General features: G+C 41.2%; 1 protein-coding gene across 2 annotated transcripts in view; it reads left to right on the forward strand.

Moving 5' to 3' along the window:
* The window catches only part of nlgn2b (neuroligin 2b), a 140,751-nt gene that overhangs the window by 81,622 nt on the left and 45,361 nt on the right, over positions 1-13,768 (forward strand). The window lies entirely within an intron of this gene.

Consider the following 13,768-nt stretch of genomic DNA (forward strand, 5'->3'; position numbering starts at 1 on the left):
GAGAAAGTGTGTGTGTGTGTGTGTGTGTGTGTTGTGGGTTTCTTCTTCCTGCTGTTCACAACACTATTTTTAATTATTTATACGCACAGAAACACAGATCACAGCTGGACAGCATCACGGCTGCAGTCCAGAGGCAAGGCTTCATCTGATCCGCAGACAGACAGAGAGACAGATACAGAGAGAGAGAGAGCAAGAAAGAGAGCAAGCAAGACAGAGAGACAGATAAACAGACCGAGAAAGAGAGAGACAGACAGAAAGACAGAGACAAAAAGACGCAGAGACAGACAGACAGAGAGAAAGACAGAGACAAAAAGACACACAGACAGAGAGAGACACAGAAAGTGAGACAGACAGAGAGACAAATAGAGAGAAAAAACAGACAGAAAGACAGGCAGTGAGACAGAGACAGGCAGTGAGACAAATAGATAGAGAGACAGAGAGCCAAACAAACAGAGAGACAGGCAGTGAGACAGACAGACAGACAGACAGAAAGAGTGTAAGACAGACAGAAAGAGAGAAAGACCAAGACGAACAGACAGTGAGACAGATGCAGAGAGACACAGACAGAGAAACAAACAGACAGAAACAAACAGACAGAGAGGGAGACAGACAGTGAGACAGAGAGGGAGACAGACAGACAGAGAGGGAGAGAGACAGACAGACAGATTTTATTTAACTCAGCATCTTTTGGTTTGGATGAATCTTTAATCATTGTGATCTAGATTCCGATTGGCTAAAACCCTTTAATCATACAGAGATGGTGCTATTATTTATTTTTATCCTCATTATTTCACCCTAAAATTCAGTGTTATGAATTAATTACTGATTACTTAATGTGCTCTAATTCGAGCTGCCTGAAGGTGAGCATCATGGAGGAACAAAGCCTCAATACTGAATTATATTTACACCATAGCACTGTTGAACGCTGCACTGTGATTGGTCAGGAGGTGTTGACTAGTTTTCTCTAACCCCAGCTCTGACAGTAGCGCAGCGGCACATCACAACTTGCTCAGATATCACTTTTCTCTAGCGTAGTATCGTGATAATATCGTTAGGCCGTTATTTGTGACGTGAGATGACGAATATCGACTCGTTCCTCAACTTCGTTTGGAGGTGATGATTTTGAGATTGCATATCGATCCGTAATCTCGCCTCGCTTTTCTCTCTCGCTTTTCAGACGCGTGTTTACTCTCGGCAGGCATTTGACGTTAATCACATCAATGAGTCCTTCCCTAATAAACCCTCACACTCCCTTTCATTACTCCCACTGTTTACTCTCTCTCTCTCTCTCTCTCTGTAAAAGAAGGAGGCTGAAGATAGGGACGCATCCCTAAACGTCTCCATTAGGTCCCAAACATCCCATATTGGCCTCATCTAAGCACTTACACAGCCACTTTAACCCCGCTAGCTAATTAGCAGCGTTGCGTCCCATTGAGCTGGACTGTGTCTCTTTAGATTTTATTAGTGATAGAGCTGTAAACAAGCCTGGTTTTCACCATCGTCTTCACCATCGTCTTCATCACCATTATCACCATTTTCCCCACAATCTTCACCATCGTCTGCATCACCATCTTCACCATCGTCCTTCTGCCGCACCATCTTCACCATCGTCTTCATCACCATCTTCCCCATCGTCCTTCTGCCCCACCATCTTCACCATCGTCTTCATCACCATCTTCACCATCGTCTTCATCACCATCTTCACCATCGATCTTCTTCCCCACCATCTTCACCATCGTCTTCATCACCATCTTCACCATCGTCTTCATCACCATCTTCACCATCGTCTTCATCACCATCTTCACCATCGATCTTCTTCCCCACCATCTTCACCATCGTCTTCATCACCATCTTCACCATCGATCTTCTTCCCCACCATCTTCACCATCGATCTTCTTCCCCACCATCTTCACCATCGATCTTCTTCCCCACCATCTTCACCATCGATCTTCTTCCCCACCATCTTCACCATCGTCTTCATCACCTTCTTCACCATCGTCTTCATCACCATCTTCACCATCGATCTTCTTCCCCACCATCTTCACCATCGTCTTCATCACCATCTTCACCATCGATCTTCTTCCCCACCATCTTCACCATCGATCTTCTTCCCCACCATCTTCACCATCGATCTTCTTCCCCACCATCTTCACCATCGATCTTCTTCCCCACCATCTTCACCATCGTCTTCATCACCTTCTTCACCATCGATCTTCTTCCCCACCATCTTCCCCATCATCCTTCTGCCCCACCATCTTCACCATCGTCTTCATCACCATCTTCACCATCGATCTTCTTCCCCACCATCTTCACCATCGTCTGCATCACCATCTTCACCATTGTCCTTCTTCCCCACCATCTTCACCATCCTCTTCACCACCATCTTCATCACCTTCTTCACTACTCGTTTTTTTTCATCACTGTCTTCATCACCATCTTCATCAGATTTATCTCTTATGTAATTGTGTGGGCGTGGCTAAATGTAAATCATTTGGTTATTTACGCCTGATTGGTGTTTATTAACCAAGACAGTCTGGTAGAAATTTTTCCTTTGGTTCGGCGAAAACCTTCACACACAGTCCTGATAAAAGACCAAAGACTAAACCTGAGCCACGTCGACGTGCCTGGAACACGAGGCCTCGCCTCCATCACTGGTTGATCAGGAGACGGTTAAGAAGCTGATGGACAGTTAAAGCAGCAGAGACCCTCACGTGTCTAAGCCTCGTCACGGCGTAGCGAACATCGATTATTTTGTTACAGTCTCACATGTGATTATTTTTTTTTCAGCCAAAAAACCCCCAGATCAGACGGAGAAGAGCAGCAGCGAGGCTGCGTGTTTATTTGAACTGTCAGTCATCCATTCTTCCATCTTCCCCGAGACTCTTCAGAGACGTGCTTCGCTCCTGGCCTGGGAGCGTGACCTGCTTACTTCTGGTTTTCTGATTCTGCACCACTGTGGAGTCGGAGGTTTCGAACTCGGTGCTGGAAAAACTTTTCAGCCGAGGAAGAAAAGAAAAGACTTGTTTATTGTTAGAAATGGGTTTTGTAAGCAGCGGCGCAAAAGACACCAACAGCGGAACTTTCATGTTGTGAAATTGTGTTGCGTTGTGTATGTAAATTCGATGGAAACGGGAGTTAGCGATACAGAGAGTCACAAACTTGAACAACAGACTAGCATTACTCAATTAAACACTTTATTTATGCTCTTAGTTGACTAAATTAAGTGTTTATTTAATATAGTATATAGCAAATTACTTTGAGAGAATGGTCAATAAAATTAACATGTTCAGCGCTTACGGCTAAACGTCCTGTTGTCACGATCTCCCCTTTAGACAGAGCTGCAGCCTGCCACGCGCTTTGAGTGCCGGAGGGTGCGCGTGCACGAGCAAGGTGCGCGAGTGCTCAGTGAGCGCTTGCTCATCGAATGTTGATAACTGAGACATTGTTTAATATGGACACGTGCGTTTGTTTTGTTTCAGTTCTGTCTCCTCCCTGTTCTTGCATTGGTTGTTGTTCGAGGGTGTCTTCATTGTTTTCAGCTGCCAGCACTTAACGCTGATTATGTTCGGGATATATACCGCTCACTTCCCTGTACACCTCGTGAAGTATTATAGTTCGATAGATTAATTTAGGTTAACATTAGACTAGTTCCCTTTGTCCACGCTGGTGTTTTCCGCTCCCAGTTCCCTGTCTTAGTTTCATGTTTTATGTTTTGTGCTTTTGACCCTGTTTCCTGTGACCTCGATTTTCGATCCCTGCCTAGCCCAGTATATGCCTGTTTGCCGATCGCCCGACCCATTGCCTGTTTTTGACTATGCCTCTGTTTCACGTTTTGGATTACTTCTAAATAAAAGCTCTTACTGCAATTGCTTCCGCCTCCGTTCCAGATTCATGACACCTATAGTGTGTGTGTGTGTGTGTGTATGAAAGACCAAAATTAGCTGAGCTGAACGGGAGTAAACAATGTTTACATAAGACACAACAAATACAGACGATGAAGGTGAACACAGAGGCTAACACATTAGCTACATACTTCTAGACCCAACGAAGCCAAATGAACACTATGAATTTATATTTACCCCACCCTACTTTATTGTTATTATCATGATTATTTTTTATATTCTACATTCATAATTTACGATTCCAGTTTTGGTAAATGTTTCAAATTTACGTGTTTGTTTACTTGACTTGTTTTGTTCCAGTGAGTCGCATATTGTTCGATGGAAGAAATTTGTCACTCTTTATTGCTGAACTCCTACACTAGCGCAGCCTGTGTGTCAGGATAGCGTGAAATACTAAACCAACACACTCGTGCTCTCTTCGTTTAAGCGCGGCTGGTTTGAAAATATTTGAAACTATTAGGACGCCAAATCTGTCTTCGTAGTCAGAGCGATAATTAGTTTCATTCAGTTATTTTACAAATGAATATTACGGAGACGAGATTGTGAATTTCTCTCAGTGGGATCATGACGGCTAGTTTGGGAATCTCTGATCTAGCTAGTACCTAGCTTTAAATCATGCAGGTGATACTTAAGTTTGTTTTGATTTAAAGTTGAATTTGTTCACAAGAAATTCCGATCTGCGGGGACATCTGAAACGTTTGATGACTGACTGAAGGTCAAGCCAAATCTTTCACTTGGATTAGCAATATATATTGATTTCAAACACATAATACAGTGGCTAGTCTGATGCTAGCAAACCTGGCCAACATTTTGCTAGCATCAGTAGTTATGTAATGTTAATAAACACTGCTAGAAAGAAAGCAAAGAAAAATATTTTTGGTGAGTATAATCTGAAACTTTTGATGACTGAAGGATAAACTAGTGTAAATAAAAAATAAGTGAAATCTTTCATCATATATCTGAGTTCTGGCATTTTCTATATGTTTAGGATTTAGGATTGTATACATGCAGTAGCGTGTCCAAGGCGTTAGCTAGCTGTGCTACCCGAGCCAAACCCTGAATTTGTTTACATCTCAAAAGTTTCCCAACAAGAAAAGAAGCACGTCCTCCATCATTTATTTTCATCTTTTTTTCCCCCTGACCTTTACTGCGAAGGAACTTTTTAACTGTACTTTTTTTTCCCCCCTCTTCTAAATGTTAATGCGGCGTGACTCGGCCGCGCAGGGAGGATGAATAGTCCGGCGTAATTATAACGAAATGAAGGGACGACGTTTAAAGAGCCAGAGAGCGGCACATCACACCGCTCAGCTGCTCAATCCCATTAAAAACATCGGCTGTTAAATATTACAAGGACGCTGAAGAGGAAATAAAAAGAGAGTCGGCTTGTTTGAGTGCTGCGTTTTATAAGATTTTCTCTCGATGCTGCGTCTCGTATATGGACAGTTGGACATCACTACTTACTTACACGACTATTAAACGCAGAGCCACACAAAAACTCAACGGGCCAACGGGGGTGCCATTATTTTTAATCGCTAGCTGACTACAGTTGCTTCAGCAACAAAATATTTTACTTAAATGGAGTATTTTTGTTTGTTTGCTTGTTTGTTCAGCTAAAAATATATATATATTTTATTAACATTTTGTTTTATTATTCATTTCATTATTTTTATTTTGTTAATGTTTATATTTGCTCTGAAAACAACATAATGCTAAAAGGGTCTTGGTTTCTCGATTTGAACATTAAAAGGAATTGTTTTATATTTATCCTTGTTTTAAAAAATGGATTTGAAATGATTTAGAGATTTCTAGTGGGTCCTAATGGGTTTTAATGTGTTTCTAGTGGTCTTTAATGGTGTTCAAATGGAATGTGTTAACATTAACATACAATTTCAAAACTGTTATTATTGTTGTTGTTTTTGTTTACTACTAAACTAGTTCTTGCTTCTGATTTTGAACAATGTAGTTAGCCCAGTGCTCGCTAGCTTGCTAGTAAAATCATGTCCAGCATTAGTGTGCTAGCTTAATCATTAACATTAGCAAGCTAATTAAATACATGTGATTTCAAATAGGTTAGCCTGATGCTAGGTTGCCAGCGAATGTGACCGATATTTACATCGTAGCTATGCCGTGTCAAATAGCTTAGCCGATATTGCTGAGTGATTTACACGTGTAATAAACGTCAGTATTTTCATGCTAATCAGTGCTTTCAGCACAGTGCTGATGTTATGTAATCGATCGGGTTTAACGTGATGACTCGGCAGAATCGCGGCACGTCGTTCCTGTCGGTAAACGTTGCACTCGTGTTGCTATAAAACGTAAGAACACGCCGTGGGTCGTCCTCAGAGGAGAAAAGCTCAGTCGAGTGTGTGAGAGCGAATCGTTTGAGACGAGCTGGAAGACGTCGGCGCTGAGGAACATGTCCGAGCGATCCCCGGAGAGGAGGGTGTGAAGTTACGAGCGTTGTACTACACCTCGCTGCACACGTCACATGAAAGAGGAGAGAAAATCCCCCCGGGTTCAGGTGTAAAATCGTTCCTCCTGATCAGCCGACATACGCTCGGGGTCTGAAGAGCACTTCTTTAGTTTTGCACTACAGCTACAAGGCTAATGCTGTATGTAATATGTAATGGGAGTGTATCGCTTCCAGTTTAGCATAGTGCGCTAAGTGCATGTGAACACACTACGTCTTACTGAGAACTTCTAACCTGTAAGACTTTATTTTATTTATTTAAAGATAAATGACCTCGCGTTTTATCACAGGAATTTTAAAATGTTACAAATCTAGAAACTATAGCACTGATATTTTTGACAATAAATTTTAAAAAAATATTTAAATAAAAATAATTTGAAGTTTTTTTTAAAAAAATGTCATTTTCCCCCATTTGACATGTCCCTTTGTCCATGTAGAAAATAAAATACGTTTTTGACCAGAGAAATTAATTATTTAAAACAAATATAAATGTTTTTTTACCATTTGCATTTAAATTTAGTGAATACATTTTGTCCATATGGTAAAAAAAAAAAAGAAAGAAAAATTGCACCAATTTTAGAAAAAAAAATTCTTATTATTTTTACAAATATCTTTTTTCAATATTGACAGAGAAAATGTAACTTTTTAAAATGACTAAAAGAAGTATAAATGTTATTATTAATTACAGCATACAAATACAATTATAGTGACAATTTGAAGGGAAAAAACACGTAAAACGTATGCTGGGGTTTTTCTTTTTTCCAGAATATAGTAAATTGGGTAAAGCGTTATTATGGGGTGCTAAAGAGTCACTGCACAAACCGACAGTCATGTGACCTCTGCTGTCACTCTTTGGACCATCACTGTCGGTCATGTGACCTCAGATCGCTAACAACCGCTCTGTCATGTGACCTCCGCTGTCAGTCACATGATGATATACCTTGTTATGTCACCTTTAAGCTCTGTTTTTATCTTTCTCTCTCTCTCTCTCTCTCTCTCTCTCTCTCTCTCTCTCTCTCTCTCTCTCGCTACCATATGTTGTGATTTATTATGGCACTGTGGGTCGTTGGCTCCACCTACTTCCTCCTCCGATGGACAGTATCGATGTGTAATTACTTTAGAAGATGAATTTGTCCTCCCACGTCAGCTTGGACCTGCCTCGGCTTCGTTTCTCTGAGGTCCAGACACACACACACACACACACACATATACACACACACACACACACACACACACACACACACACACACACACACACACACACACACACACACTACATTTCACATTAACGTTATCGATCAGTGACACTGTACCTTCCTCAGGTTCTTACAGCTTCATTCCTGCCCTGGTTCCACCACACCCCTTGACCACACCCTTTGACCACACCCTCTAATCATTATCATAGCTGAGCAGTAGGGTTACAGTGTTATGCTTTTACAGTCCAAAATGCATTTGTTTGTTTGTTGCTATTACCGTCTATCCATAATGAACTTTTCTGTAAGATTTTCAGCTTCGCTAACATGTAACAGAGAAATGAGAAACAATTGCATATACTATCTTTTTTTTTTTCTTTTAAGGTTGCGCAGACCTGAATTGAAATTTGTCACCTTATTAAAACTCCACACCACATTGCAGTCATGTATGGTGCGCTATAGCAGAGGTTTGTTTCACATCCTTCATTTTTGGTCAGTAAGGTAACGAGTACATTTAAATGAATACGTTAACGAGGCATTAATGAGTAAAAGTAATGCACACATTCCACATTCATTCTGTTATTTTATTTTATTTTATTTTTTTAAATTTGAAGTATATTTAGATACTCTAACTTCCTGTTTCTGAATGCTCGCGCCATGTACCTGAGGCCACACCCACACCCTCCATGTACCTGTGGCCACAGTGGAGAATATCCTATAACATTATGCTGTGTGAGAGAGAGAGCTTGAGGTGTGTGTAATGGCAGCAGAGACATTGTTGGAGAGTTCACACTCACTTTTATCTGCCCACACACTGACCTGAGAGAACCAGAGACAGTGAAAGAACGGCTAATAAACCCTGTGTGTATTAAAAAGTATAAGCAGGAGTAAGCAGTAATAAACGTTATGAAGCAGTATTAAAGAGTAGTAAACAGTAGTAAGAACATTAACCACTAGAAAACAGTATTAAATGGGCAAAAATCCACCTGTAGTAAGCGGTCATGAAGAGTAGGAAGCGGTCATGAGCAGGATTAAACAGTAGTAAACAATATTTAATGGTAATAAATAACAGCAAAGAGAGTTAAACAGTAATATACAGAATTAAACAGTAATAAACAAACACTAATAGTAATAAAAAAAAGCAGATATTCATAATCAGTAATAAAGAGATAAGTATTAGTAAACAATATTCAACTAATAAGCAGTATTAAACAGTATTAAGCGGTAATGAGCAGTAATAAGCAGTAATAAACAGTAATAAGCAGTAATAAACATTAATAAGCAGTACTAACAGTAATAAACATTAATAAGCAGTAATAAACAGTAATAAGCAATAATAAGCAGTAATAAACATTAATAAGCAGTAATAAGCATTAATAAACAGTAATAAGCAGTAATAAACAGTAATAAACATTAATAAGCAGTAATAAACTGTAATAAGCAATAATAAACAGTAATAAACAGTAATAAGCAGTAATAAACAGTAATAAGCAATAATAAGCAGTAATAAACAGTAATAAGCAGTAATAAGCAGTAATAAACAGGAATAAGCAGTAATAAACAGTAATAAACATTAATAAGCAGTAATAAACAGTAATAAACAGTACCTCCTGCAGTAAGTGTGTAATGCAGTCCCAGGTTTATATGGGAGCTGTTCGTGTGAAGTGCGATGTGTTCTCTTGCTCTGAGGCCTCAGTGATTCTCACGTCTCGCTCCTCCACAGTGTGACGACATTTTGGGAAATATCTCTGAGGAAGCTCTGAATTCAATTCAACTCGTTTGTAAAGTCACTCCACCAGCAGGGCGGCGCCGTACAGGTACACGTCAGCTCTCAGCATCTTGTGTCTTTTTTGTACACAAGTTAGACAAATGTTTCACAAAACGTGTTTCGTAGCACTTGCGTTAGGCCACTAAATGTAGAACGGTGGAAAGCGGATGCCGTGGATGTGTAAATACGGTAATTAGGATGAAGTTGGAGCAGTGAGATTGGTTCTGACAGCTCACACACACACATGTCTTATTGGGTCGCTGTATTCATGTGTTAGTGCAGGTCTGTTCGTTCAGAATGAGCTCTGTCTGGAGGCTGTGCAGCTGGTACACACACACACACACACACACACACACACACACACACACACACACGCACACACTGTTTGCTCTCTCACCCTGTGTGCTCTTTGTGAATGAACAGTAATTAGCAAACAGATTGGCTCTCGCCACTGCAGTGAAGGGATGAACACACACACACACACACACACACACACACACACACACACACACACATTGGATCCCATAGCATGACAGTTGACCCTTCATTAAAGCCTGCCCTGCTAAGACTAACTGACCAAACATAGCCTAGCAACAGTAACTAGGCAGGGACGCGTCCAACAGGCTCTCAGGATTTATTATAAATAACATAGAGAGGAAGAAAACGAATTCTGTCGCTATGGCAATGTTGATGCAATGGACATAAAGTCTCCTATCAGCTGATATTTCGCATGGAATTTGGAAGTTGTGAGACTGTAGATGGTCGCTACGGGTCCTCACTGTTGCCATAGCGACAACCAGTGAAGCTAATATCATTAACGCGGTGTCTGTCGCTTGACTCGGAAAGGAGGAATCCTTCATTCTGATCAGACTCTCCGGGTGTTCGATGTTCTGCTGATTGCAACTGTCGCCACGGAGACAATAAAAGACCTCCCGCGGTGACGCCCCGATGAGCGACGGGCGATTATCATCGATCCTTTAGCGACCCGTGATTTTAACGTTAACAGATTAATAAAACCCAATAAACGACTCTCTGGTTCCTGTTGGAAAGTAATGTATGGCTCTTGGTATATTTTGCACCGTGTGTGTGTGTGTGTGTGTCTGTGTGTGTGTACGTGTAGGCATCCTTCTAAATGTTTAAAAGCAGTGTCGTTTCCATGGCGATCATTAATTTTGGACATTTTCATCGTTATTTTTTTACCACCTCCTTTTTTGTCACACTTATTAGCGTTTTTTTTCTCCCTGCTTTGTTAGTGGCTGTTTCGTCAACTTGTACCTGTACTTGTGAAATGGTGCAGTGCATGCTGGGAAACGACGGGAAGTCCACCACTTAGTCGAATATCAAACACTGTTTGAAAAACTTCTAACATCACCTCCACAGCCGCACGTGTGAGCACACGCTTCTTCCTGTTGAAGAAGCCTCTCAATGCTTCACACTCCTCCTCACGTGTGAAAGTGAGACGCGTCCGAGTCGTGACTGGGAGCGGATGAGGGGAAAGAAGGACCGGAGTGCAGGATGGAAGAAGATCTGGAGAGGAGGATAGAGAGTCATCACGCAGAGTAGGGCACATACAGGGTGCACGAAGGGCACTTCTCCCCAATGTGGTGTTTATCACTAACAAGGAAATTCCCATAATTACCCATAATCCTCTCTGCTCAGCACTGGGTGTGAGACAAAGTGATGGAAGTGTTTAACAGTGATGAAAACACTTAGTGAGAGAAATATGGAGCTCAGGAGCAGAGCTATTGTGCGTTTTACAGCCCCGCCTCCAACACACACACACAGACACACACACACACACCACACACACGCTCGATTAGGTTTACATTACATCTCTGTTTACTCTGAATGCTTTATTGGCATGTCCAAACTGACAGCAACACGACTGTAGCTCATCGCTAATGCTCCCCTGTGGGTCACGGCACTCAGCTCACACACACACACACACAATACTGCCTTCTGAACAGTACAGCTGACGTTAGCTAACTAACTATGACCTCCAAGCCACGCCCATGCCTCGGCGCTGCTACATATTAAAAGCTTTGATTTTCAAGCAGCAGATGAAAAATCGCTACACAGCAGCTAGTACAGCTAGTATCCACGGCGATCAAATATTCGACCATGAAACAAATTGTTTGACACCGAACGAACTACTGTTATGCAGTTTCCCTCTTCCCCTGCCAAATTGCCAAATGGTTCTCCGCTAACCCGTCCCGCACTTTTCAAGATATCGACGTGGAACTGACTCTGTGGTGCTCCACCTGATTTGGAATGGTGTGCTTGCGTACAGCTTTTTGATTGATTTGCACGTTTTCCATGTAGCAACCGTGCGCATTTTCGATTTTTTTTTCTCACTGAAAATGAACTGCGGAATGTTTTGCTAGGTGTGCCTTTCTAATTTCTTCTAATTAGCGACACCCTAGCAACCACCTGGGATAGCATAGCAACAGTCTAGCAACACCCTGGCAAGAACCTGGGATAACATAGCAACAGTCTAGCAACACCCAGGAAAAACCTAGCACATCTAGGAAAAACCTAGCAACTACTGGAGGACCTGCTTACAGTGAGCAATCACTCTGCATTTTCTTCACTTTTCTTCTTCTTCTTCCTCTTATTATTATTATTATTATGATTATTATTATTGAAGCATTATCACCCATTTAAATCAGTGATTGTGATATGTCTTACACAAGCTTAACGTAATTAGCCCCGCCCACTTTATATAGCAACAGACGTAATTCTGGTCAATTCTGGAAAATCTTCAATATAAATCTCATACAAATGCAAGCAAATATTCAACTTTTTTTAAGATTTTATCTTATTTTTTTAAAAGTTTTATTTCTTTTATTATTTTTATAAGAATACTTGTTGAGAACTCTTGATCCCGATCCCTGTAAGTCGTGTGCACATGTCGCTTTAATCCTTTAATTCTTTTATTATTCCTCTTTAATTATACACAACTTTCAAGGCAGTGTTTACTTTGATGTTATTTTTGGTGTTCTGAACAAACACTGGCTTTGCGATTTGTTAGTTTGTGTGTGTGTGTGTGTGTGTGTGTGTGTGTGTGTGTGTGTGAGAGAGAGAGAGAGAGAGACGATAGAGAGATGATGCATATGTATAAGGTCTGACTGCAGCCTGTTAGTGACGGGCGAGCCTCTGGTCTTAATTGTGTCTCATAAATATGCAAACATCACGGCATTTCATCACACACACACACACACACACACACACACACACACACACACAGAGCTCCATCTCATCTCCACATTATAGGTGCATTAGAATCATTTCAGCTTAATTGAAACAAATTCTAAAATACGCCTCATCACTAATTAATACCACGCTCGTCTTAATGGTTATCGTTTCTATAGTAACCACTAAAGGAACTTGTCTCACAACCATGAAATGTAACTATAACTGGATAAGATGTGTTTTGTTATTTACTAAATGATAGAAATCGTTGAAATAAGTGAATCGTTGGCAGGTTGTTGTGGAATACGGGGAATAAAACACTGCTGTTATGGGAAAATAATGGAAAATAAACTTCAGGTTTGTAATTGTGTGTTATGGTGAAGGAGGCGTGGCCTCTGTTTCTGTACTGCCATTCCTACTAAAGGAGGCGTGGCCTCTGTTTCTGTCCTGTCATTCCTACTAAAGGAGGTGTGGCCTCAGTTTCTGTACTGCCATTCCTACTAAAGGAGGCGTGGCCTCTGTTTCTGTACTGCCATTCCTACAAAGGAGGTGTGGCCTCAGTTTCTGTACTGCCATTCCTACTAAAGGAGGCGTGGCCTCTGTTTCTGTACTGCCATTCCTACAAAGGAGGTGTGGCCTCAGTTTCTGTACTGCCATTCCTACTAAAGGAGGCGTGGCCTCTGTTTCTGTCCTGCCATTCCTACTAAAGGAGGCGTGGCCTCTGTTTCTGTCCTGCCATTCCTACTAAAGGAGGTGTGGCCTTTTCCCCCTGTTGTCAGTCTCACTGAAGGTGGCGTGGCTTTTTCTCTGAAGGAGGCGTGGCCTCTGTGTATGTCATTTATTTCTGAAAGAAATAACAAATGACCCAAAATCAAAAACATCGCTAAGTAGCAGTTAGCATAGCTTTTGTGTGTGTGTGTGTGTGTGTGTGTGTGTGTGTCTGTGTGTGTGGTTTCTGTTGCAGTTAGTTAAAAAGTGTATGGCTTTAACATTCCCTCTCTGTATCTCCATTACCTTATCCTTTCTTTTCTCTCGCTCTCTCTTTCTCTCTCTCTTTCTGTGTCTTTCTCTCTCTCCTTCACATTTTCTCTCTCTGTGCCTTCCTCACTCTTCCACTTTTATGGTCTTTCACACATTCTCTCTCTTTATCTCTTTTGTTTCTCGTTTGCTCTCATTCACTCTCACACACTCATCTTCTCTTCTTTTTTTCCTTTTCACTCTTTTCACCATTTCTCTCCCTCCC

Source organism: Ictalurus punctatus, chromosome 16 (genome assembly GCF_001660625.3).
Source record: "Ictalurus punctatus breed USDA103 chromosome 16, Coco_2.0, whole genome shotgun sequence".
In the NCBI taxonomy this organism is placed as follows: Eukaryota; Metazoa; Chordata; class Actinopteri; order Siluriformes; family Ictaluridae; genus Ictalurus; species Ictalurus punctatus.